Source organism: Lithobates pipiens, unplaced genomic scaffold (genome assembly GCF_037356315.1).
Source record: "Lithobates pipiens isolate NorthernLeopardFrog02 unplaced genomic scaffold, aLitPip1_a1.2 Scaffold_6, whole genome shotgun sequence".
NCBI lineage: Eukaryota > Metazoa > Chordata > Amphibia > Anura > Ranidae > Lithobates > Lithobates pipiens.
Window position 1 is genome coordinate 9478199 of NW_027507881.1, and position 23028 is coordinate 9501226.

Sequence of the window (23028 nt, forward strand, 5' to 3'; positions counted from 1 at the left end):
AAAATGCTCCGATCGGACATACTCCGATCATGTGTAGAGAATTCCGATCGGACAAAGTGCCACGCATGCTCAGATCAAATTCCTACACCAAAGCTATTGGCTACTAGCCTGAACGTAGTCCCGTCGTAACGAAGTAACGTCATCACTTAGCCCTTGCACATTCCGACAACCGAATCCGTCGGATTTTGTCCAACGGATTTTGTCCGAAACTGTTGCATACACACGGTCGGACAAAGTTGTCGGAAAATCCGATCGTTCAGAACGTGATGACGTTATTTCGTTACGACGGGACTACGTTCAGGCTAGTAGCCAATAGCTTTGGTGTAGGAATTTGATCTGAGCATGCGTGGCACTTTGTCCGATCAGAATTCTCTACACATGATTGGACAAGGTCCGATCGGATCATGTTGTCGGAAAATATTTCCGACAAGTTGGAAAACTTGGTCTTTCGGATACTCTGACGAAAACAGTCCGATGGAGACCACACACAGTCGGATTATCCAACAAAACGGTCCGATTGGACACATTCCGTCGGAATCTCCGACCGTGTGTACAAGGGCTTACAGCAGTGATCCCATCAGAGTCTCCCTTACATTAAAGTCCCCATTGGAGCCCTTCTTACATCAGGATCCCCATTAGAGTCCTCCTAACATCAGGGTCCCCATTAGAGGAAGGTTATCAGATTTTTTTTAATGAAATCCGGGGACATATTTTTGTTTAACTAGTAATGGCGGCAATTAGTGACTCTCTGCCCATCGCCTCACAGCCTGTCAAGTCTTACTCTCCCGACCCTCGGCTACTACTGGGTGGGGAGCAGAGGAAGATCACTCCGCCAGGGAAGGCAAGGAGATGGGCAGGTGGCTGGCCGGGACTTGAGCCAAGGCAGAACATGCAAGCAAGAGTGGAACAGGCATGCACCTGAAACTGAAGAAATATTCTCTCCGCTCCGACCAGCACATGATCATCAGAAAGGGGCACAGATAATGATAAACATACACTCCCACCCCCCAAGCGATTAGGAGCGGCAGAGCGGGGGGGGGGGGGGAGAAATTCAGATTTTTTTATTTTATTCTGCACTGACTGTCTTTGAAAATGCCCCAACCCCTGTTCAAATCCAATCCAGGGACAAAACCGGGGATAGACTTGGTTTGAGGACAGTGTCCTTAATCCGAGGACTGTCCCCGGTAACCAGGAATGTCTGGTTACCCTACATTAGAGGCCTCTTAACTTCAGGCTCCCCACTAGAGTCCTGTATTACATCAGGATCTCTATCAGTGTGCCCCCTCACATTAGGGAATCCAGCAGATTTTCCCTTACATCAAAGTCCCCATCACAGCTGCTCTTACATCAGTGATCCCATCAGAATCTGCCTTACATCAAAGTCCCCATTGGAGCCCTTCTTACATGGTGGTCCCCATTAGAGTCCTCCTTACATCAGGGTTACCATCAGAGTCCTCTTTACATCAGGGCCTCCATTAGAGTCCTCCTTACATCAGGGTTCCTATTAGCACCTCCTTACATCAGCTTGCCCACCAGAGTCCTCCTTACATCAGGGTCCCCATTAGAGGCCTCTTTACTTCAGGCTTCCCACTAGAGTCCCTTATTACATCAGGATCCCTATCAGTGTCCTCTCTTACATCAGGGAATCCATAAGAGTTCCCCTTACATCAAAGTCCCCATCAGAGCCGGTCTTACATCAGTGATCCCATCAGAGTCTCCCTTACATCAAAGTCCCCATCGGAGCCCTTCTTACATCATGGTTCCTATTAGCCCCTCCTTACATCAGCTTGATCAACAGAGTCCTCCTTACATCAGGGTGCCCATTAGAGGCCTCTTTACCTAAGGCTCCGAACTAGAGTCCTGTATTACATTAGGATCCCCATCAGTGCCCCCTCACATCAGGGAATCCAGCAGAGTTCCTCTTACATCAAAGCCCCCATCAGAGCCGCTATTACATCAGTGATCCCATCAGAGTCTCCCTTACATCAAAGTCCCTATCGGAGCCCTTCTTAAGGTCCCCATTAGAGTTCTCCTTACATCAGGGTTCCTATTAGCACCCCCCTTACATCAGATTCCCCACTGGAGTCTCCCCTCATATCAGGGTTCCCATCAGAGTTCCCCTTACATCAGAGTCTCCATTAGAACCAGGAACGTCTTTAATGCATGGCAAAAGGGACAGCTACCCTGCCTGTGCCCCATCATTGTTGTGGGGCCCAGAGCAGCTGCCTCATACTTGCCAATTATCCCAGTTTAAATTCCCTTGTCCCTTGAAGTTTTAGTCCTGTGCCATGTCCCGATATCTCAGTGTGAAATGCTGTTACTAATGCTGCCAAGCTCTGCCCTATCGCAGTGTACAGATGACTCACCTACAGACACCATGTTTACATGTAAATAACCTGCATTGATATGTAAATAGCGGCGGCATTATTATGTAAATAGCCACAGACCACGGCATTCATATGTATATCGTGCCCCCATGAGGTCATCTCTACCATCACTTCTGCTGAATGCTGCCCACTGGGGAGGTAAAGGGGTATGCTTGAAAGTCCTGCCTACAATTGTGATCATCAAGCCTAACATCATCCTGTTCTGCAAAGGTAAGCAAATTGGAGGTGGAACTCTTTTTCAAAATAGCATGGTGCCACAGCACCATGAATTTTGGTGCATGTGAATACGCACATCTCTGCCGATGCATGAGAGTGTCATTAACAATTAATGGCACTGCTATGTATCTGCTAAAGGACAGCACATTTCTGTGGTGTCAGGAAAGCGATTTTGCATGAGTTCCCGACACACACACAAATGTGAATGCCGGCTAAATGCCTCAGTTACATTGGTGGTCAGTATAAATCTTCTCATTACATTGGGGCTTGGTGTACAATCCTTTCATTTACACTAGTGGCCAGTGTGAAGGTCCACCGCACATTGGTGGTCAGTGTCAATCCCTCTTTACGTTGGTGGTTGTTGTCAATGCTCCTATTACATTAGCGTTCAGTGTAAATCCCCATTACATTGGTGGTCTGTGTAAATCCCCATTACACTAGTGGTCAGTGTAAATACCCATTACATTGGTGGTCAGTGTAAACACCCATTACATTAGTGGCCAGTGCAGAAACTCCTCTATATTGGTAATTGTTAAAAAAATGCAAACTTGCATTTGTGGTGAGTTTTGAATCCTTCCTTACATTGGCGGCCAGTGTAGAAATCCCCCTTTATTGGTTGTTGATGTAAAATTCCCCATTACATTGGTTGTCAGTGTAAATTCTTCATTACATTGTTGATCATTGTACATTTCCCTTTACATTGGTGGTAAGTGCAGAATTGCCCTCACACTGATGGACAGTGTAAATCCCCCTTTACATTGGTGGTCAGAGTAAATCCCACCTAAAATTGGTAGTCGGTGTAGAAGTGTCACCTTACATTGGTGGCCAGTACAAATCTCCTCAACAATGGTTGTCAGTATACATTCCCCCTTCCATAGAGGTCATTGTAAATTCCCCCTTACACTGGTGGTTGGTGTATATGCTCCTTTTACATTGGTGTCAGTGTATAAATCCCTCTTTATATTGGTGGGTTGTGTAAAATCCCCCCTTACATGGTGGTCAGTGCAATTTCCCCCTCACATTGGTGGTGGTCATTGTAGAATCCCCCACTATATATTTGGCAAAGATTTCCAGCTTTGCTCTACATGATTCATAATTTGCCACAGTGTACTGCTTCCTAACTAATCCCATCCACCCCACCACTGCCACTGATGCCATCAAAAGCATTGCCACTGATCCCAGGAGTCCTAGGACTGTCTATTGATGGGTCCCCTCACCTTCCCAGGCCACGGTGTGCAGGCAATGGGGAGATGATGTGCTGTAACCTCTAGCAACCAATCAGCGAGCAGTAATTATGTGCACTAACCTCTTGCAACTAATCATTTTGTGGTAAGGATATGCAGTAACCGCTAGGAACCAATCAGTGAGCAGTAATGTGCAGTAACCTCTAGCAACCAATTAGTGAGTGGTAAGGATGCCCAGTAACCTCTAGCAACCAATCAGTGAGCAGTATTGATGTACATAAATTTCTAGCAACCAATCAACAAGCAGAAGTCATGTGCTGTAACCTCTAGCAGCCAGTCAGTGAGCAGTAATGATACACTGTAACCTCTGGAAACCAATCACTGCCTGATCTGATTCAGTTAACTGATTTTGAGCCTAGCTCCTATCTATTGTATGTCTCAAAGCAGGTGGAAAGCGAATTTGCATGGAGGGGGGCCAAGAAAATGTTTGCCTAGTGTCCAGTCAATATTAAATATGGCCCTGATTAGAACCCCTGCTTCATCACAGTCTCCATCAGAGTCCCCCCCCTCCCCCCTACATGGGGTAGGGGAGTTGAAGTGAAGACCATAGACAGCTTCTGCAGACCTTAATCCTCAAGCTGTGCACAATAAAGCAGAACTTCACCCTAAAAGGAGAAGTTCCACTTTATGCATCTTCCTCTTCTTCTTTTGGAACTTTTTTTTTTTTTTGGGGGGGGAGGGAGGAGCGAATTAGATTTTTCGTCAAACAGGGTGAAGAACCTCTTTATGGACATGCCACTGACCCCCAGCTGCGGAATGGATACAATTCAGGCCGTAGCTTGGAGACCCCTGCTCTAGGCAAAACATTTTGGAGAAAGACCAACTTTTCTCAACCAGGGCTCCTTCAAAGATTTCTAGGGGTTCTCTGGGTAATGAATAATTTCTGTCTCTTAGCTAGAGGAATCACTCATACTAACTTTCTTTTTAGCGATCTGTAAGGGGGGTATTCTTCCCACTGACCAATACTACATGGCACATTCTTCCCACTGACCAGTAGTGATGAGCTTGGGTTTGTCCTGAAGCTGGCAGTCAGCTGTCACTGCTGGGCTAGTGATATGAGGGCCAGAGATTCCCCACCCAACAGGCGATGTACATAAAGGGGCAGGGATGCTTGTGACATCATTGACCTTATATGGGCATGTGCCCATGTTAGGTCAATGATGTCATGAGTATTCCCGCCACTTTTTATACATGAGGTTAAAATGAAAAATAAAAACTGCGCTAACGCCGTATACACACGGCCAGACTTTTCAACAGCAAAGGTCAGACGGAACGAATCCGTCGGACAATTCGACCGTGTGCGGGCTTCATCGGACCTTTGCTGTCGAAAAATCAGACAGACTTTAGACTTATGCCCTGTACACACGGTCAGACATTCCGACTACAAAATCCGTCTTATTTTTTCCGATGGATTTTGGCACAAACTTGTCTTGCATACACATGGTCGCACAAAGTTGTCGGAAAATCCAATCGTTCAGAACGCGGTGACGTAGAACGCGTACGACGGGACTATAAAGAGGGCAGTAGCCAATAGCTTTCGTCTCATAATTTATTCTGAGCATGCGTGGCACTTTGTCCATTGGAATTGTCTACACACGATCGGAATTTAAACGATCGGATTTTGTTGTTGGAAAATTTTAGATCCAGATCTCAAACTTTGTGTGTCGGAAATTCCGACGGAAAAAGTCAGATGGAGCCCGCACACGATCGGATTTTCCGACAACAAGATCCGATCGCACATTTTCCGTCGGAAAGTCCAACCGTGTGTACAGGGCATAAGAACATGTTTCAAATCTTCAGACGGACTCGAGTCCGGTCGAAAAATCAGTTCGTGTGTATGCTAGTCCGACGTACGAAAACCGACGCTAGGGCAGCTATTGGCTACTGGCTATGAACTTCCTTATTCTAGTCCGGTCGTACGTCATCACGGTCAAATCCGTCGGACTTTGGTGTGATTGTGTGTGGCCAAGTCCGTTCGTTCAGAAAGCCCGTCGGAAGTCTGTCGAAAGACTGTCGGGAAGACCGTCGGACCTAGTCTGCCGGAAAGTCCGGCCGTGTGTACGCGGCATAAGAGACTCTGGCTAGCAGCTGACACTCACTAGACATTTAGTGTAAACATATAAAGCATAAATAAATAGTGTAGCACTCAATGCTGTGTGTAGATATGTAAAATGAAATGCATAATAAAACAAATAGTGAATAAACAAAAGCGGCGATTAGGCCAATAAGCTAGTACAATGATAGAAAATATCAAAACAAGTCCATCAAAAGAATAGTGATAAAATGAATTGTGCTGTAGTCAATAACACTCGAAAATCATGAATGCGTGATCATTCAAAAATAAAGTGAAATAGTCCCGCCATGGAAATGAAGTCCGTAGAGTAGAAGAAAAGTGAGGGCACAATAGAATTAAAAACTTCTCCTTGAGTTGTGTAGTCCACCACCATATATTGAAAATGGCACATTTACCAGAGAGCGTGGACTCGCAAACTGGTAAGTACTGAGTCAGCGAGCATTTGTGAGGTGATACCCCAACAATGTCCAGCTGTATCGGACAGATCTTATGGAAATCCCCCGTCACAAATCACCCCGTTATTGGGAAGCAAATAGGCTCCCAATAACGGCAGACATCAATGGGAAAGGCCACTCCCGGGCATATACCGGTATGTACGGAATAAACAGCCACACATAGTGTAAAACTGCATAAAATGTGCTATATGAAAACAGGTGTGCACTTACAAACATCCACTTGAATAGCCCTGTATAATCCAATGTGGGATCAGAAAGGACTGCAATGACTTCACGAGCGTCACTGAGGCTTGTGGAGTCATTTAAATCCTTTCTGAACCCATATTGGATGTTTGTAAGTGCAGCACTGCCCCCTTGAGGGCTTCTTTGATTTACCTGTTCATCTGCACCACCCTGACCCTGTGAACACTCCAACCCACCTGACACTCTGGGTTCAGACATCTTCTTGTAAGCACCTTTAAGTGACACTCCAATGCCGCGTACACACGATCAAATTGTATGACATACTTAGTCCGCCATACAATCCGGCGGACAATCCGGCGGACTTTCTACCGAACGGACTTGGACACACACGGATACACAGAAAGTCCGACGTTCGCTTGCGCGATGACGTACAGCACGTACGACGGGACTAGAAAAAGGAAGTCCAAGACACAGCAAAGCCCCCTTTGGGCTCCTTCTGCTGATTTTGCGCTAGTAGAAGTTTGGTTAGATACGATTCGCGCTTTTCAGACTTCAGCTTAATTGGTCCGTTTTCTGCGGCGCAGTCTGCCTGTGAGGTTTGTATCTGTCTTTCGGTGCGCGTGGATCAGTTGGTTCCTGTTGTTAGGCGCTTCTGGTCCGCTCGTTTCTGGTTTTCAGATCGTTCTTCATAGGTCTGCCTGTTTTTCAGTGCGTTCAGTTGAGCTTGTTTGTCCAGCCGATCGTTTCAAAGCCATGGAGAGTGGACGTACTCGTTCGCGAGTTTGTGCTATATGGGGGCTTGGTGTTGGGGTTCATACTTTGACCCGAGCCCAGTCCGTGAACAGGGCGAGGAGGAGTTCATGGACGAAGAATTGGTTGCGCCAGCGCGACCAATTCTCACATATGCCTTTACTCCGTGAGATCCGTGAGAATAATCCTGATGATTTCAGGAATTATCTCAGGATGACTGACCCCATTTTTCACCGTCTGCTGGCTTTGCTGACCCCTTATATCAGCAGGCAGGATACCTGCATGCGTCAAGCCATCACTCCGGAGCAGAGGCTCATCGCCACGTTGCGCTACTTGGCGACAGGGAGAAGCCTTCAGGACCTCAAGTTCTCTACAGGCATCTCCCCCCAGGCTCTGGGGATCATTATTCCAGAGACCTGTTCTGCCATTATTCGGGTCCTGCAGAAGGAATATATGAAGGTAAGTTTGTTCCTTTAATATTGCATTATATGTTTGTATTAATTTCATCATGACTTTTAATATCCATGACAGGAATATGCTGTGAATGTCCCCTTTATATACATACATGCATTTTTTATTTTTTTGTGATTTTTTATTGCTTTTACCTTTTTGTGTCCCACGTGCATATTTGCCTTCACTAACGTCCCCAGCATGCAATCCTGGGCCCATATACACCCACAGCCGAGACTGTTTTTTCAAATTCATATTGTCAGCTCCATTGTACTGTTTTACTGCCCCCACCCTTTTGGAATTGGTTTCAGGTATTATATACTCATTAATTAGGCCCCCAGCCTTTTGGAATTGGTTTCAGGTATTATATACTCATTAATTAGGCCCCCACCCTTTTGGAATTGGTTTCAGGTATTATATACTCATTAATTAGGCCCCCACCCTTTTGTAGTGAGTGTACAGATTGTATAACAGTGTAAATTTGCCGTCCCCTCAAAATAAATCAACACACAGCCATTAATGTCTAAACCACTGCCAACAAAAGTGAGTACACCTCTAAGTGAAAATGTCCAAATTGGGCCCAATTAATCATTTTCCCTCCCGGTGTCATCTGACTCGTTAGTGTTACAAGGTCTCAGGTGTGAATGGGGAGCAGGTGTGTTAAATTTGGTGTTATCACTCTCACTCTCTCATACTGGTCACTGGAAGTTCAACATGGAACCTCATGGCAAAGAACGCTCTGAGGATCTGAAAAAAAGAATTGTTGCTCTACATAAAGATGGCCTAGGCTATAAGAAGATTGCCAAGAAACTGAGCTGGAGCACAATGGCCAAGACCATACAGAGGTTTAACAGGACAGGTTCCATTGAGAACGGACCTCGCCATGGTTGACCAAAGAAGTTGAGTGCAGGTGCTCAGCGTCATATCCAGAGGTTGTCTTTGGGAAAAAGACGTATGAGTGCTGCCAGCATTGCTGCAGAGGTTGAAGGGGTGGGGGGTCAGCCTGTCAGTGCTCAGACCATACGCCACACACTGCATCAAATTGGTCTGCATGACTGTCATCCCAGAGGGAAGCCTCTTCTAAAGATGATGCACAAGAAAGCTTGCAAACAGTTTGCTGAAGACAAGCAGACTAAGGACATGGATTACTGGAACCATGTCCTGTGGTCTGATGAGACCAAGATATACGTATTTGTTCAGATGGTGTCAAGCTTGTCTGGCAGCAACCAGGTGAGGAGGACAAAGACAAGTGTGTCTTGTCTACAGTCAAGCATGGTGGTGGGAGTGTCATGGTCTGGGGCTGCATGAGTGCTGCCGACACTGGGGAGCTACAGTTCATTGAGGGAACAATGAATGCCAAAATGTACTGGGACATACTGAAGCAGAGCATGATCCCCTCCCTTCAGAGACTGGGCCGCAGGGCAGTATTCCAACATAACAACCCCAAACACACCTCCAAGATGACCACTGCCTTGCTAAAGAAGCTGAGGGTAAAGGTGATGGACTGGCCAAGCATGTCTCCAGACCTAAACCCTATTGATCATCTGTGGGACATCCTCAAACGGAAGGTGGAGGAGCGCAAGGTCTCCAACATCCACCAGCTCCGTGATGTCGTCATGTAGGAGTGGAAGAGGACTCCAGTGGCAACCTGTGAAGCTCTGGTGAACTCCATGCCCAAGAGGGTTAAGGCAGTGCTGGATAATAATGGTGACCACACAAAATATTGACACTTTGGGCCCAATTTGGACATTTTCACTTAGGGGTGTACTCACTTGTGTTGCCAGCGGTTTAGACATTATTGGCTGTGTGTTGAATTATTTTGAGGGGACAGCAAATTGACACTGTTATACAAGCTGTACACTCACTACATTACATTGTAGCAAAGTGTCATTTCTTCAGTTTTGTCACATAAAAAAATAGAAGAAAATATTTACAAAAATGTGAGGGGTGTACTCACTTTTCTGAGATTCTATCTATCTAGACATATATATATATATACAGTGAAATATCAACTAGAGTATAGACTGGAGAGGTTGTAAAGTATCCACTAGTTAATGCAATATGATACCATGCTAAAGGAAGAGTCCTAGGTCGGCTTATTCAACCTTTAAATCCTAATGAGAGACCAGATAGAATAGAAATAGGATAAGGACCCTTTAACCACTTGCTGACCAGCCGCCATCTTTACATGATGGCAGGTCGGCTTTCCTGCGCGAATCACCATAGCTGTACTGCGGCTCGCGCAGGGGCAGTTGAGGGTGGACAACTTGACGACGCCGGCGCGCTCTCGCACCCGCTGCAGGAGCGTGCCTGTGGGTCTGACGGACTCGATGTCCACCAGCGAACCCACTATCATCTAGTACAGAGGCAGAACGGGGATCTGCCAATGTAAACAAGCGGATCCCCATTCTGCCAGATGACGTCAGAGATCTTCTGTTCCCAGTGATCGGGAACAGTGATCTCTGTCATGTCCCTGGCAGCCCATCCCCCCTACAGTTAGAACACACCTAGGGAACACACTTAAACCCTTGATTGCCTTCTAGTGTTAACCCCTTCCCTGTCAGTGTAATTTTTACATTGATCAGTGCATTTTTATAGCACTGATCAATGTAATAATGTCACTGGTCCGCAAAAAAGTATTGTTTGGGGTCAGATTTGTCCTGCTAAAAAACGCACATTGCCGCCATTACTAGTAAAAACAAGAAAAAAAATAAAGGTCCCTAAATCTATCCCATAGTTTGTATACATGATAACTTTTGTGCTTTTTTTTTTACCAAAAATATGTAGAAGAATATATTAATGGCCTAAGCTAATGAATACATTTTTTTTGGATCTGTATTATAGCAAAAAGTAACAAAAAATCTTTTTTTTTTTTCAAAATTGTCGCTCTTTGTTTATAGGGCAAAAAATAAAAACCGCAGAGGTGATAAAATACTACCAACAGAAAGCTCTAGTTCTGGGAAAAAGAAAGGACATCAATTTTGTTTGGGTACAGCATCGTTTAATTGTCAGTTAAAGAATTGCAGTGCCGTATCGCAAAAAATGGCCTGGTCATTAAGGGGGCAAATCCTTCCGGTCCTTAAATAGTTAACCAATAGCGACAGCAATGTCCAGGGCACAGGCCTGCAGTAGTCTTCACCGGCACTTGGAGCTCATTGAATTATATCCAAATTATGGCACAGTGATGTGATGGTAGGCAGGACAGCTTAAACTGGCTAGTGATGTTCCTTAGAGTAGGGTCGAGTAGGGTCAGTGGTGTTCGAGTTGAACGCATGTTCGACTCGAAAACAGGCTGTTCACTCGTTTGGCAAAGCCAGAATTCTGTGGGCCGTTCGCGCCAAATTCGTGTGGCGCTCACAGCCCACAATGCACTGCGCCAACGCAGTGCATTGCTGGCTCATGATTGGCCAAGCATGCACTGTGACCCCGCATGCTTGGCCAATCACAGTGCTGGCAGCGAGGAGAGTCATGATTGGCCAAAGGCAGGATGCCTGTGGCCAATTATAGCTTAGGCTGTGTAGTACATGCCCCACACTATATAAAGCCGCCAGCGCAGCGGCCTTGTGAAGTGTTCCGGCGTCTGCAGGAGTTAGTGGGTGTTGTCTGTGTGCCTTGAGCGCAGTATACACCTGTATCTACCTATATAGCTATATTGCTCTTCTGTAATTGAGCCATCAGCCTTCTGCAGGAGTTTGTGGATGTTGTCTGTGTGCCTTGAGCGCAGTATACACCTGTATCTACCTATATAGCTATATTGCTCTTCTGTAATTGAGCCATCAGCCTTCTGCAGGAGTTTGTGGGTGTTGTCTGTGTGCCTTGAGCGCAGTATACACCTGTATCTACCTATATAGCTATATTGCTCTTCTGTAATTGAGCCATCAGCCTTCTGCAGGAGTTTGTGGGTGTTGTCTGTGTGCCTTGAGCGCAGTATACACCTGTATCTACCTATATACCTATATTGCTCTTCTCTAATTGAGCCATCTGCCATCTGCAAGAGTTAGTTGGTGTTGTGTGCCTCCAGCACAGTACAGTATACACCGGTATCTACCCTTTAATTCCTGTTGTTCTATAATAAAGGCATCTGCAGGAGTTAGTGGGTGTTGTGTGCCTCCAGCACAGCACAGTATACACCGGTATCTACCCTTTAATTCCTGTTGTTCTATAATAAAGGCATCTGCAGGAGTTAGTGGATGTTGTGTGCCTCCAGCACAGCACAGTATACACCGGTATCTACCCTTTATTGCTGGTGTTCTATAATAAAGGCATCTGCAGGAGTTAGTGGTTGTTTTGTGCCTCCAGCACAATATACACTACCCAATTGCTGGTTTTCCTATCTCCCTTCAGGCCATACCATGTCTGGAAGGCCAACAAGGAGAGGCAGACAGGCACGAGCCAATAAAAGAGGGCAAGCAGGCTCTGTGTCTAGAGACAACAGTGCTGGTCGTGGACACAGTGCATCATCATCAGCACGTGGCCATGGGACACGCTTGTCCTTATTTTTGACAGCTGGACGTGTTGAGTAGGGATGAGCCGAACACCCCCCGGTTCGGTTCGTACCAGAACTTTCGAACGGACCCCAAATTCGAACGAACTTTAGAACCCCATTGAAGTCTATGGGACTCGAACGTTCGAAATGAAAAGTGCTAATTTTAACGGCTAATATGCAAGATACTGTCCTAAAAAGGGGTTGGGGACCTGGCTCCTGCCCCAGGGGACATGGGCCAATGCCTAAAATGTTTTTAAAAATGGCCGTTTTGGCGGGAGCACTGATTTTAATGACGATTAAAGTGAAAAAAAAAGTGAAATATTCCTTTAAATATGGTGCCTAGGGGGTGTCTGTAGTATGCCTGTGAAGTGCCACGTGTTTCCCGTGTTTAGAACAGTCCCTGCACAAAATGACATTAAACGGAAATAACACCATTTAAAACTGCTTGCGGTTTTAATGTTATATCTGGTTCCTGCAATATGGTTGAAAATCATTGAGAAAAATGGCATGGGTAGCCCTTCCTGCCCATTACCAGCCCCTTTAGGTCTTGTACGCATATTAAGGGGAACCCCGTACCCATATTAAAAAAAGGAAATGCGTGTGGCCCCCAGGCCCTATATACTCAGAACAGCAGTATACAGGCGGTGCAAACAAGACAGGGACTGTGTAGGTTTGTTGTGTTAAGTTGAATCTGTTTGTAATTTTCAACTGGTACATTTTTAAAGTGTAGCTCCAGTCAAAAAAACTATTTTTAAGCTTTTTGGAAAACATAGGGAAGGGTTATCACCCCTGTATAATTTGTTTTGTCGTCCATCTTTTTTCATCTCACTTGCTGTTGTCTCCTTCCGTTTGCAAGTAGGAGATGTTTGTAAATTGGATGTTTGAAAGTAGGGGCCTGCCCTATATGCTCTGCAGAAATGGCGGAACAAGGTGTTGGTTTTGCCACAACATTGTAAGCCCTCAAAGTGACTCTTGGTGGGCACTGAAGCGCCCTGCTGTGAACGATTATATCAAGAATTGTAATTAAATGCCATTGTTGAACAGTGGTAGAAAAATTGACCTTTGGTGGTTGTGGTGCTGGTGCCACAACACTATAAGTCCTCACCGTTACTCTGGGTGGGCACAGGAAGGGGCCCTCCTGTGAAATATTATATCAAGAATTGTAATTACATGTCCCTGTTAAACAGGGGCAGAAAAATTGGGCCTTAGGCACTGCTGCTGGTGCCACCACACTGCAACCTCTGCCATATACTCTAGTTTTATTGCAGGAATTAGCCCTGCTGCAAAGCATTGCATCAAAAATTGTAATTAAACGCCCCTGTTAAACAGGGGCAGAAAAATTGGGCCTTAGGCACTGGTGCTGGTGCCACCACACTGCAACCTCTGCCATATACTCTTGTTTTATTGCAGGAATTAGCCCTGCTGCAAAGCATTGCATCAAAAATTGTAATTAAACGCCCCTGTTAAACAGGGGCAGAAAAATTGGGCCTTAGCCACTGGTTCTGGTGCCACCACACTGCAACCTCTGCCATATACTCTTGTTTTATTGCAGGAATTAGCCCTGCTGCAAAGCATTGCATCAAAAATTGTAATTAAACGCCCCTGTTAAACAGGGGCAGAAAAATTGGGCCTTAGGCACTGGTGCTGGTGCCACCACACTGCAACCTCTCCCATATACTCTTGTTTGATTGCAGGAATTAGCCCTGCTGCAAAGCATTTCATCAAAAATTGTAATTAAACGCCCCTGTTAAACGGGGGCAGAAAAATTGGGCCTTAGGCACTGGTGCTGGTGCCACCACACTGCAACCTCTCCCATATACTCTTGTTTGATTGCAGGAATTAGCCCTGCTGCAAAGCATTGCATCAAAAATTGTACTTAAAGGGGGGGCGTGGCGACCGCGCAACGTGATGGCCGCTTGCTGAAAGAGCTCCGCTCAATGCTCAGGGAATTATCGCCCACAAGCCCGCTAATTGCATCCCAAGACCGGAAAATCGAGCGCCAGCGACGTGGGAGACACCCGCCGACCCAGCGATTATGCGGAGGAGAACGCAACACCCGGGTAACACCATGAAATTACCGGATTTCTATCCGGCAGTAGGCCGCGGGCTACAGCAAGATGGCGGAGGAGGCCGACATGCAGAACGACGCTCTCACCATATGTCATCACCTAAGACGAAGCCTGGAGCGGAACACTCGGTGGAGATGGAAGCGGAAACAGGTACTCAGTCCTCTGATTCGGACTCTCCGAACGTTTCCCCATCGTCCCGAAGCCCTGTCAAGTCCAAGCCTAGACTTGACCCTGCACGAATGCATAACCGAATGGATATGGAAGCGAACGACCCGATCGGCGGAGGTACGACAATACAACCACAAGTGGATCCGTTCGCACAGTTCCCAACTACAGGTCAGCCTATTTCTGACACCACACTTAAGGAACTGTTAATGCTACTGAGGTCATCTTTACAATCTGACATGGCAACATGCTTACAGCAATGCAGAGCTGAGATTAATGACTTGGGGGGAAGGGTGCACCAAGTGGAAACCAGAATGGGTGACGTCACCTCTTCTTTTAATGCGTTGGTGGACTCGCACGCAATGCAACAAGAAGCTATCGACAAAATGCAATTAAAAATGGCAGACCTTGAGGACCGGTCCCGTAGAAACAATCTAAAGATCCGAGGGGTCCCAGAAACGATCCTAACACAACAACTGCCATCCTACGCTCAGGACCTCTTCCAAGCAATGGTCCCATCACTGTCTCCACTGGATCTGAGGATTGACCGGATCCACAGGGTCCCCAAACCGTCGTTTTTACCCCAGGACATTCCCCGGGATGTCTTACTCCGACTGCACTTCTTTCACACCAAAGAAAGAATCCTGGAGGCACTTCGAAAAGGAGACAACATTCCAGAGGCTGCCTCCAATCTCCAGATCTTACCAGACCTCTCGCAACACACCTTGCAACTTCGCCGTAACTTGGCGACAGTTACCAAAGCCATGCGGAACCACAAGATCCTTTATAAATGGAAGTACCCTGCCAAATTGCAAGTGACTTTCAACGGATCCACCCATCTTATCCACTCCCTAGAGGAAGGGCTGCATCTCTTGAGAACCTGGCAGATCCTGCCACCAGATCATCTTCCGGACCCATCTCAGCCGTCTACCAGACTGCCGACCAAACTGCATAACGATTGGCAAGTAAAACCACATCGTAGATCCAGAGCTCTCCACACTTGAGTTCTTATAGCATGGTCATCCTCTCCATAGCTTCCAACTAAGTTCCCTGAGCATTCATGGTACATGTTACCGTACCGTAAACCCCCACTCTGGGCATTTATATTGCCTGACCTGTATGGGTCTTGTTTCTTACCCCAGTTCTCCTGTTTTCATTTTTTTCCTTTTTTTCTTTTTCTCCTTGTTCCGATTGTGTTCTTTTCAAGTTCTATTTGGCGCTTACACATGTCACGGTACTGGCATAAGGACCTGACCAGTAATCTGATAACTCCACGAATCCCACTCAGCAATAGTTCATCGTATTCCTACCTACTGTACTCCGATCTACATGGACACAACCTGCGTAAATATGGGACTTTTCTGAACAGATACAGTACATCAACTGTTATAGATCTTTCTTCGCATTTGGGATCCAAGATACTACACCTCTACAAATTACGTTATGTCCCGAACCTTAACTACTTATTACATGAACACGAGATTATACATCGCGCTTTGAATAGAGCCCATGAATATTAATATTCTATCGCTTAACGCCGGCGGACTTAACCATCCTGCTAAAAGACGATCACTCTGGACTGAAGCAATCAAACAGAAAGCTGATATCCTGACTGTGCAAGAAACCCACTTTCACAAACTGTCCAAACCACTTTGCACACACCAGAACTTTCCATCCATTTTCGACTCCTCCATCGCGGCAAAGAAAAGGGGAGTTATGATAGCCGTGAGAGATTCGGTGAACTTTGAACTTAAAGATTCCTTTATCGATCCCAATGGCAGATTCATTATACTGGTTTGTAATGTTAATAGGATCCCTATTACTCTGGCTTGCATATATGCTCCCAACTCGCACCAATTGAGGTTCCTTAAGAAAGTTGTTAAACAAATGGAGTTGATGCGAGTTGGAAGCTTACTGATCTGTGGGGACTTTAATATGATTTTAGATAAAGACTTAGATACCTCATCTGGAGTCAGGAATCATTTTCCCAAATTCCGTGACCTTCTGCTACAGGAAGGATTGTACGATGCCTGGCGCTGCCTAAATGCAAATGAGAGATCGTACACGTACTATTCACCAAGATTTAATTCCTATTCCAGATTAGATATGTTTATTACAGATGGGGAGTTACTTCACAAGATCACAAAATCTTCTATTCTAGATATCACCTGGTCAGACCATGCCCCTGTGTTGATCTGCATTGCAGGGAGCAGATCCCAAGTTCCGTCTCGTATTTGGAGGAATAATGAATCTATATTGCAGGACCCTAAACTCCAAATAGAAATCTCCCAACATCTGGAAGAGTACTTTAGATTCAATGACCCTGAGTGCACTAGTCCCTTCACCAACTGGAACGCCCATAAGGCTTATATAAGGGGAGTTCTGATAAAACTCAATTCCAAAATTCTTAAAACCCGATCTGCCACACTAAACGATTTATTAAAAGAACTCCGCTCTTTAGAACAAACAAATCAATCTAACCCCTCCCCGAACCTAGCTAATAAACTATTTCATGTAAGATACAAAATAAGGGAATGGTACAGTGCTCAACATGAACAAGCTATGAAAAGACTCAAAATAAATTATTATGGGAACAACAATAGAGCGGGCAAACTTCTGGCCAACCGGTTAAAGGATAAATGCTTCAAAACCTCGATCCCACACCTGGACCCCACAACCTCGGCAAAGATAGAACACCCCCAGGCAATTGCGGACGCATTTGCAGATTATTATGCCTCCCTTTATAACCTACACTTGGACCCAAATACGAACACACCTACAAAAGAGAGTATAGATTCCTTCTTAGCTAAAATCCATCTACCCTCGTTATCACACACACAACTCCAGGAGTTGGAATCCCCATTCACCCCAACGGAAGTGGAGAAAGCAATTCGATCACTGCCTCTGGGAAAATCCCCAGGCCCAGATGGCCTTTCAAATGCCTACTATAAACATTTCAGTACCATACTATCCCCACACCTAATATCCATATTCAATATAGCTAGGAAAACCGGATCTCTCCCTGTTGAAATGCTCAAGGCCTATGTCATTACATTACCCAAAACAGGAAAACCCTCAGATACCGCAGCTAACTTTCGCCCCATATCCCTTCTCAACGGAGACGTCAAACTATATGCTAAAGTGATAGTGAACAGAATATATGATATTATGCCTACCTTGGTGGGTCCAGACCAAACCGGATTCATGAAGGGGAGGCAAGCCTCAGACGCTACACGACGTCTATTGAATATAATCTACCAAGCTAGGGCTCGGGGAACGCCTTCTCTGCTTCTCTCAATAGATGCGGAGAAGGCGTTCGACAGGGTCCAGTGGAAATATATGGAAGCGACGCTACGAAAATTTGGTTTTCAAAACGAAGCCCTATCGGCCATTTTAGCGCTCTATTCCAATCCCTCTGCCCAAGTTTTTACCATGGGGCTCTTGTCCAAACCCTTCATTATATCGAATGGCACACCGACTAATTTTTAATCTGATGATAGAACCCCTGGCGGAGGCCATTCGATCCCACCCACAAATTTCAGGATTAAAAACCAAACGAAAGGAACACATAGTTAACTTATTCGCAGATGACATCATCCTGTTTTTATCGAATCCGGTTGTATCCCTCCCGTTTACTCATGATATTTTAGAAGCATTTGGGCAGATATCTTTTTACAAGGTAAATTTTACCAAATCCCTTATACTAGATCTAGGTCTAAACCCTCATACAAGTTCCCACCTGAAAAAAACATATGCTTACATATGGACTTCCACACAAATCCCCTACCTTGGCATCCTGTTAACAGCAAATTTATCCCAGTTAGCAGACGTCAACATGAAAATTCTCTTACATGACGTTAAAAATGCCCTTTCCAAAATTTCACGCACTGAATTGTCGTGGGCAGGCAGAATAGCTTCTTATAAAATGTTAATTCTGCCGAAAATTCTCTACGTATTCAGAACTCTCCCAATACCGTATAAAGCCTCGCATTTCCATGAATTAACAAAACTTCTTAAGCAGTATATCTGGCAAGGCAAGAGGGCCAGATGCCCAATTAATAAACTTATAACGCATAGGAAAGTAGGAGGCATGGGCCTTCCTGACATTAAAGACTACTACTGGGCGGCCATATTAGCACAGGCGAAACTTTGGTTCCTTCCCAACCCTGAACCACTGTGGGTAGACATCGAAGCATCTATAACAAACACCCAACCTATTAGTCTCCTTCTCCTAGCAGACACTTGGAAACCCAGATCCTTAACGCATCTCTCTCCACCCATCGTAGCGACCATAGCAGCCTGGAGACATCTTTGCCAACAGCAACTGATGGGGAAGCCTTCCACTAATATTAGAATCCCGATTCACACTTTAGCTATATTGCTTCCTTACAGCAATATTGCCACGTGGGAAAATACTGGAATGGCTTGGGTAGATGAATTATACAACCAGGGAACGCTAAAATCATTTGACTCCTTGAGCATCGACTTTAACCCCTTCCCGCCGAGCGTACGCAGATCTGCGTACTCGGCTTCCGGGGGGTATACCGGGATGATGCCCGCACCTGCAGGCATCATCCCGGTACCGTCTTTTACAGCGGGCGATTGGCTATCCAGCCATAACAACCGATGCGGCTAAAAGCCGCTCGGCTGTTATGCCGGAGGAGCGGGAGGGGACGTCCCCCCCTCCCGCCGCCTCCCGCCGCTGTTACCGGTGCTCCCGCTCGATCGGGAGCACCGATTGCGTGTCTGATGGCTCCGGCCGCTGGGGAGGAACTGGAACGAAGCCGTAATCGGCTTCGTTCCAGTCTCCTCATAGTAAACACGGAAGCGACGTCATGACGTCACTTCCCGTTTACTCGGCTGCCAATGGCGCCGGTTTTAAAAAAATATCCGGTATTCAGAATCGCCGTTTTCGGCGATCTGAATACACTGAAGTGTAAAGGAGGGGTGGGGGGTCTTTTAGACCCCCGATCCCTCCATAAAGAGTACCTGTCACCACCTATTACTGTCACAAGGGATGTTTACATTCCTTGTGACAGCAATAAAAGTGATCAAATTTTTTTTTTTTTTTTTTAAACAATTTAGTAATTTTTAAATAAATAAAATAAATAAAAAAATAAAAAAAATTTTTTTAAAGCGCCCGCCGTCCCCGCGAGCTCGCAAAGCAAAGAAAACGCATACGGAAGTCGCGCCCGCGTATGTAAACGGTGTTCAAATCACACATGTGAGGTATCGCCGCGATCGTCAGAGCGAGAGCAATAATTCTAGCACTAGACCTCCTCTGTAACGCTAACCTGGTAACCGTAAAAAATGTTTAAAGCGTCGCCTATTGAGATTTTTAGGTACCGTACTTTGTCGTCAATCCACAAGTGCGTGCAATTATAAAGTGTGACATGTTTGGTATCTATTTACTCGGCGTAACATTATCTTTCAGATTATGCAAAAAAAATGGGATAATTTTACTGTTTTGTTTTTTTTAAATTAATGAAAGTGTACATTTTCCCAAAAAGTTGCATTTAAAACACCGCTGCGCAAATACCGTGTGACATAAAATATTGCAACAATCGCCGTTTTATTCTCTAGAGTCTCTGTTAAAAAAATATATATAATGTTTGGGGGTTCCAAGTAATTTTCTAGTAGAAAATATGGATTTTAACTTGTAAACACCAAATTCCAAAAACAGGCTTAGTCATGAAAGGGTTAAACTACCTCCAACTGGCAAATTTCTATACAACCAGGTATCATCATTCCTATCGAGATCCCCACCACCAACCATTGAAATTCAAACACTTCTATGGAAATATTATGTTTCCCACGACTCCAGAGATAGAGGTATTTCCCTTTTATATAACACTCTACAACACAAACAACTTCTAATGAAATCCCCCTCTATGCTTACTTGGGAGAGTGACTTACACCAAAGCTATGACATCAGTCAATGGAGCTCTGCCCTCAGATATAACTATAAAGCCTCACGTTGCGTTAGCCATTGGGAACTCACCCAGAAGATTTTACATAAATGGTATAGAACCCCCCACCAATTAGCAAGAATGTTCTCCACTCATTCATCCCTATGTTGGAGAGACTGCGGCAATGTAGGCACCATACTACATATATTTTGGCACTGCAAAAACGTCTCTAGCTATTGGAGGAAACTATTTAGTATACTTGCAGAAATCACAGGGGTGCTGCAGTCCCCAAACCCGGCTCTAGCAATCCTCCATATCGGTATTGATAACTATCCACCCGAGTTCCGTATAGTAGTGACACACATCCTTATCACGGCCAAGTTGGTTATAGCCCGACATTGGAAAAGTGTACTATCCCCAAATCCGTCAGAAGTTCTAGTTCAAGTAAATCTAAATTATCATGATGAACGATTATTAGCTCTCAGGAAATCTTGTGGTAAAAAATTTGATTTACAGTGGAAATGTTGGACAGAGTGGTACAAGAAATAATCACTACTTTCATTAGTAGTAGGATCCCTTGAATCGACCCCAAATCGACCGTCCATCACTCCATGACCCATATAAGATCATTTAACTCTACTCTGAGTGGCCTCTCCGTCACAGCGTGATCCCAATTTGGGGTGCGGAGGGAGCCACCCAGAGGTCCGAGTAATATAAGGTGTGCTGATTGACTATAATTCCAGGTTGTTCCTTAAATGTGACTGTTCGAGTTCATAATGTTGGATTCATGAGTAAAGCCAGTAGACGGAAAATGTGCTGTTACTTGTAAGCGAATTTCTACAGTATTTGGTGATCTCCTTGATCTACTTTTGTTCTGATATATTCCTTTTATTTTTCTTTTGATTGATTTCTCTTGATTGAATTATTTTGATTTACTTCAATTTGTATTACTTATCGATCTGTAACATCAACCACAGCCCAATGCCATCTGTAGTGGTTTATTTCCTTTTTTCTTTCTTTGTTGTTTCTTTGTATCACATGGAAATCTGAAAACCTAATAAAAACGATTTTCAAAAAAAAAAAAATTGTACTTAAACGCCCGTTAAACAGGGGCAGAAAAATTGGGCCTTAGGCACTGGTGCTGGTGCCACCAAACTGCAACCTCTGCCATATACTCTAGTTTTATTGCAGGAATTAGCCCTGCTGCAAAGCATTGCATCAAAAATTGTAATTAAACTCCCCTGTTAAACAGGGGCAGAAAAATTGGGCCTTAGGCGCTGGTGCCACCACACTGCAACCTCTCCCATATACTCTTGTTTGATTGCAGGAATTAGCCCTGCTGCAAACCATTGCATCAAAAATTTTAATTAAACGCCCCTGTTAAACAGGGGCAGAAAAATTGGGCTGATGGCATCAACCAGAACCAGAAATGTTCTTCCAACATATCAGCGGAGGAGGAAGAGGATAGACAATCAACATAACAGGACAGTCACTCAGCATCAGCATAGGCAGTCTTGAAGGAATGTGATATTTCAAAAAAAATTATTCTGTTACATCAGCTTCAGGTGCTTGGTAGCTGTGGGTGATCCAAGACTGATTCATCTTGATGAAGGTCAGTCGATCAACTGATTCGGTGGACAGGCGCACCCTGTGATCGGTAACAAAGCCACCAGCAGCACTGAGGCCGCGTACACACGCGCGGACTGTTTGCCCAACCTTGTTCGTCAAACAGTTTCGGCAAACAGTCCGCTCAAAATTTGCATGAGCGGACTTGCCCACACACGAGCGGACTGTTTCAGCGAACTGTTTGCCAAACAGTTCGCTCAACTTTTGAAATGAACGGACTCGCCCACGTAAGGAGGAGGCAAATCCGCCCATTTCGAGCGCGTGTACAGGTAGGCGGGGCCCGCGAAGGAGACGTCGCGGGCTCCGCCGCCTGGAATGGGCTTAAAGGGGAACCCCAACGCCGAAAAAAATCGGCGTGGGGGTTCCCCCAAAGTCCACACCAGACCCTTGTCCGAGCACGCTACCCGGCCGGCCAGGAAAAGGGGGCGAGCGAGCGCGCCCCCCCTCCTGAGCCGTACCAGGCCGCGTGCCCTCAACATGGGGGGGGTGCCTTGGGGAAGGGGGGGCCGCGCGGCCCCCCCACCACAAAGCACCTTGTCCCCATGTTGATGAGGACAAGGGCCTCTTCCCGACAACCCTGGCCGTTGGTTGTCGGGGTCTGCGGGCGGGGGGCTTATCGGAATCCGGGAGCCCCCTTTAAGAAGGGGGCCCCCGGATACCGGCCCCCCACCCTATGTGAATGAGTATGGGGTACAATGTACCCCTACCCATTCACCTGTGAAATAAAGTACAAAAAAAACACAACACAGGGAAAAAATATTTTATTGCACAGCTCCGGGGGTCTTCCGTCTTCGGGGGTCTTCTCGCCGGACTCCTCCGCTATCTGTGTGTAGCTCTTTTACTAGCGGAGGAGTCCGGCTTTCTTCCTCCCCGCCGCCGGCCTCTTCTCCCGACTTCGGGGGTCTTGTCCCCCTCTTCGGTTCTTCTGCCGGGCCACCGCGCCTTCTTGTAGCTCTTTTACAGGCGGTGGCCCGGTCTTCTGTCGCCGCTGTCGTCGCCGCCGCCGCCGCCTTC